We start from the raw sequence: 5,885 nt of genomic DNA, 5'->3' as shown, positions 1-5,885 counted from the left end.
TAGCTCGGTCGATTTTATGAAAGTCTAGCATGAAGAGAAGTGGTTTTTGGTTTCAAACATGGAAATTTCAAAAAACTCCCAAGAGTTACATTTTGGAGTGACTTAAGAAGGATAGATGCTTAATTTTTCATATTCATGTTTTAAACTTGTTTAAATCATGGTCAAACACCTAGGATTTGACGAAGATTCAAATGGGTAGAAAATTTAAAAAAAATCAGAAAAATGAAAAACCAAAGTATATAGTCTTCTTATGTCATGTAGTAAGCATTCAAGTTGATAAACAAGGTCTAGACATATTCAAACTAGTAGACAAACCAGTATCTACCCCCTAACCCCTAAACTCCGTCTTATGAAGTCTAGCATGAAGAGAAGTGGTTTTGGGTTTCAAACATGGAAATTTCAAAAACCTCCCAAAATCTTCATTTTAGAGTGACTAAGAAGGATACAAGCTTCCTTTTCATTTTCATGTTTTAAACTTGTTTAAATCTTGGTCAAACCTAGGATTTGACCAAAAGATTCAAATGGGCATAGAAATTCAGAAAAAAATCAAAAGAATGAAAAATCAAAGGACATAGCATTCTTATGTCATATATATAGTAAGCATTCAAGTTGATAAACAAGGTCTAGACATATTCAAACCAGAAAATCATGTATATATCTACCCCTAACCCTAAACTCTGTCTTACGAAGTCAAGCATGCATGAAGAGAAGTGTGATACGTCTCCGACGTATCGATAATTTCTTATGTTCCATGCCACATTATTGATGATATCTACATGTTTTATACACATTATATGTCATATTTATGTGTTTTCCGGAACTAACCTATTGACGAGATGCCGAAGTGCCAGTTCTTGTTTTCTGCTGTTTTTGGTTTCAGAAATCCTAGTAAGGAAATATTCTCGGAATTGGACGAAATCAACGCCCAGCATCTTAGAATCCCCGGGAGCTTCCAGAACACCCGAGAGCCGCCAGAGAGGGGCCACAGGGGGGCCACACATGGTGGCGGCGCGGCCCAGGAGGGAGGCGCGCCGCCCTAGTGTCTGGTGGCCCCAGACCCCCTCCGAGGCTGCCCTTCCGCCTACTTAAGGTCTCCGTCGCGAAAACCCTACCACGTTCGACGAAACCAGAGAAAACCTTCCAGAGCCACCGCCATCGCGAAGCCAAGATCTGGGGATAGGAGTCTCTGTTCCGGCACGCCGCCGGGACGGGGAAGTGCCCCCGGAAGGCTCCTCCATCGACACCACCGCCATCTTCATCAACGCTGCTGTCTCCCATGAGGAGGGAGTAGTTCTCCATCGAGGCTAAGGGCTGTACCGGTAGCTATGTGGTTCATCTCTCTCCTATGTACTTCAATACAATGATCTCATGAGCTGCCTTACATGATTGAGATTCATATGAGTTTTGTATCACAATATATCTGCGTGCTACTCTAGTGATGTTATTAAAGTAGTTTATTCCTCCTGCACGGTGTAATGGTGACAGTGTGTGCATCGTGTAGTACTTGGCGTAGGCTATGATTGTGATCTCTTATAGATTATGAAGTTAACTATTGCTATGATGGTATTGATGTGATCTATTCCTCCTTTCGTAGTGTGAAGGTGACAGTGTGCATGCTATGTTAGTACTTGGTTTGGTTATGTTGATCTGTTATGCACTCTAAGGTTATTTAAATATGAACATTGAATATTGTGGAGCTTGTTAACTCCGGCATTGAGGGTTCGTGTAATCCTACACAGTTAGTGGTGTTCATCATCCAACAAGAGGGTGTAGAGTCTAGCATCTATCTATTTATTCTCGTTATGTGATCAATGTTGAGAGTGTCCACTAGTGAAAGTATGATCCCTAGGCCTTGTTCCTAAATATCGCTATCGCTGCTTGTTTACTCGTTTTACTCGCATCTTTACTTCCTGCAATATTACTACCATCAACCGCACGCCAGCAAGCACTTTTCCGGCGCCGTTACTACTGCTCATATTCATTCATACCACTTGTATTTCACTATCTCTTCGCCGAACTAGTGCACCTATTAGGTGTGTTGGGGACACAAGAGACTTCTTGCTTTGTGGTTGCAGGGTTGCTTCAGAGGGATATCTTTGACCTCTTCCTTGTTGAGTTCGATAAACCTTGGGTGATCCACTTAAGGGAAAACTGCTGCTGTTCTACAAACCTCTGCTCTTGGAGGCCCAACACTGTCTACAGGAATAGAAGCGTGTGTAGACATCAAGCTATTTTCTGGCGCCGTTGCCGGGGAGGAAAGGTAAAAGGCACTCATACTCCGGTCCCAGGTAAAGTACTTTTCTGTTGCCGTTGTGTGTGCGCTCGAAGCTATTTCCTTTAGATCCTGCAATTGCATCTTTTTGTTTCTTGTTTACACTAGTTAGGCATAATGGACAACAATGACCTTCTTATTCTATTTCCTGATTTAAGACATGGATGGTTTGATGCGAAAATTAAAAAACCTATGGAACATATTAGTATGAACGCTTTGAACACCATTGTTGCTAATGATATGGAAAATTCTAAGCTTGGGGAAGCTGGCTTTGATGAGCATGATATTTTTAGTCCCCCAAGCATTGAGGAGAAAATTTACTTTGATGATACTTTGCCTCCTATTTATGATGATTATAATGATATTGGTCTTTTAGTACCACCTTGTTATCGAGGATAAATTTGATTATGATTACAATATGCCTCCTATATTTGATGATGAGAATAATAATGATAGCTACTTTGTTGAATTTGCTCCCACTACAACTAATAAAATTGATTATGCCTATGTGGAGAGTAATAATTTTATGCATGAGACTCATGATAAGAATGCTTTATGTGATAGTTATATTGTTGAGTTTGCTCATGTTGCTACTGAAAGTTATTATGAGAGAGGAAAATATGGTTGTAGAAATTTCCATGTTACTAAAACACCTCTCTATATGCTGAAATTTTTGAAGTTACACTTGTTTTATCTTCCTATGCTTGTTGCTTTGCTCTTCACGAACTTGTTTATTTACAAGATTCCTTTTCCTAGGAAGCATGTTAGGCTCAAATTTGTTTTGAATTTGCTTTTTGATGCTCTCTTTTGCTTCAACTACTATTTCTTGCGAGTGCATCATTAAAACTGCTGAGCCCATCTTAATGGCTATAAAGAAAGAACTTCTTGGGAGATAACCCATGTGTTTATTTTGTTACAATACTTTTATTTTGTATTTGTGTCTTGGAAGTTGTTACTACTGTAGCAACCTCTCCTTATCTTAGTTTTGTTGCATTGTTGTGCCAAGTAAAGTCTTTGATAGTAAGGTTCATACTAGATTTGGATTACTGCGCGAGAAACAGCATTTCTTTGCTGTCACGAATCTGGGCCTAATTCTCTGTAGGTAACTCAGAAAATTATGCCAATTTACGTGAGTGATCCTCAGATATGTACGCAACTTTCATTCAATTTGGGTATTTTCATATGAGCAAGTATGGTGCCACTTTAAAATTCGTATTTACGGACTGTTCTGTTTTGACAGATTCTGCCTTTTATTTCGCATTGCCTCTTTTGCTGTGTTGGATGGATTTCTTTGTTTCATTAACGTCCAGTAGCTTTGTGGAATGTCCAGAAGTGTTAAGAATGATTGTGTCACCTCTGAACATGTGAATTTTTATTATGCACTAACCCTCTAATGAGTTTGTTTCGAGTTTGGTGTGGAGGAAGTTTTCAAGGGTCAAGAGAGGAGGATGATATACTATGATCAAGAAGAGTGAAAAGTCTAAGCTTGGGGATGCCCCGGTGGTTCATCCCTGCATATTTCAAGAAGACCCAATCATCTAAGCTTGGGGATGCCCAAGGCATCCCCTTCTTCATCAACAACTTATCAGGTTCCTTCTCTTGAAACTATATTTTTATTCGGTCACATCTTATGTACTTTACTTGGAGCGTCTGTGTGCTTTTGTTTGTGTTTTTATTTGAATAAATGCTTGTGTGGGAGAGAGACACGCTCCGCTGGTTCGTATGAACACATGTGTTCTTAGCTTTTAATGTTCATGGCGAAGGTTGAAACTGCTTCGTTCATTGTTATATGGTTGGAAACGGGAAATGCTACATGTAGTAATTGATAAAATGTCTTCGATAATTTGATACTTGGCAATTGTTGTGCTCATGTTTAAGCTCTTGCATCATATACTTTGCACCCATTAATGAAGAAATACATAGAGCTTGCTAAAATTTGGTTTGCATATTTGGTCTCTCTAAAGTCTAGATAATTTCTAGTATTGAGTTTTGAACAACAAGGAAGACGGTGTAGAGTCTTATAATGTTTACAATATGTCTTTTATGTGAGTTTTGCTGCACCGGTTCATCCTTGTGTTTGTTTCAAATAACCTTGCTAGCCTAAGCCTTGTATCGAGAGGGAATACTTCTCATGCATCCAAAATCCTTGAGCCAACCACTATGCCATTTGTGTCCACCATACCTACCTACTACATGGTATTTCTCCGCCATTCCAAAGTAAATTGCTCGAGTGCTACCTTTAAATAATTCAAAATTTATCACCTCTGATTTGTGTCAATGTTTTATAGCTCATGAGGAAGTATGTGGTGTTTATCTTTCATTCTTGTTGGGCAACTTTCACCAATGGACTAGTGGCTTCATCCACTTATCCAATAATTTTGCAAAAAGAGCTGGCGCGGGGTTCCCAGCCCCCAATTAATCAACCTTCATTAATAATTCTCTTCACATGTTTTGCTCTGATTCATCGGTAAGCAACTTAATTTTGCAAATAGACACTCCTTCATGGTATGTGAATGTTGGAAGGCACCCGAGGATTCGGTTAGCCATGGCTTGTGTAAGCAAAAGGTTGGGAGGAGTGTCATCCATAAATAAAACTAAAATACATGTGTAAACAAAAGAGAAGAGGGATGATCTACCTTGCTGGTAGAGATAACGTCCTTCATGGGAGCCGCTCTTTGAAGGTTTGTCTGGCAAGGGGGTTAGAGTGCCCACTACCATTCGTTGACAACAACAAGCACCTCTCAAAATTTTACTTTTATGCTCTCTTTATGTTTTCAAAACCAAAGCTCTAGCACAAATATAGCAATCAATGCTTCCCTCTGCGAAGGGCCTTTGTTTTACTTTTATGTTGAGTCAGTTCACCTATCTCTCTCCACCTCAAGAAGCAAACACTTGTGTGAACTGTGCATTGATTCCTACATACTTGCATATTGCACTTGTTATATTACTTTGCATTGACAACTATCCATGAGATATACATGTTATAAGTTGAAAGCAACCGCTGAAACTTAATCTTCCTTTGTGTTGCTTCAATACCTTTACTTTGATTTATTGCTTTATGAGTTAACTCTTATGCAAGACTTATTGATGCTTGTCTTGAAAGTACTATTCATGAAAAGTCTTTGCTTTATGATTCATTTGTTTACTCATGTCATTACCATTGTTTTGATTGCTGCATTCATTACATAAGCTTACAATAGTATGATCAAGATTATGATAGCATGTCACTTCAGAAATTATCTTTGTTATCGTTTACCTGCTCGGGACGAGCAGGAACTAAGCTTGGGGATGCTGATACGTCTCCGACGTATCGATAATTTCTTATGTTCCATGCCACATTATTGATGATATCTACATGTTTTATACACATTATATGTCATATTTATGCGTTTTCCGGAACTAACCTATTGACGAGATGCCGAAGTGCCAGTTCCTGTTTTCTGCTGTTTTTGGTTTCAGAAATCCTAGTAAGGAAATATTCTCGGAATTGGACGAAATCAACGCCCAACATCTTAGAATCCCCGGGAGCTTCCAGAACACCCGAGAGCCGCCGCAGAGGGGCCACAGGGGGCCCACACATGGTGGCGGCGCGGCCCAGGAGGGGGGCGCGCCG

This window comes from Lolium rigidum, chromosome 7, assembly GCF_022539505.1.
Source record: "Lolium rigidum isolate FL_2022 chromosome 7, APGP_CSIRO_Lrig_0.1, whole genome shotgun sequence".
NCBI lineage: Eukaryota > Viridiplantae > Streptophyta > Magnoliopsida > Poales > Poaceae > Lolium > Lolium rigidum.
The sequence above is the reverse complement of the archived record's forward strand: the minus strand, read 5'-3'. Positions refer to the sequence as shown.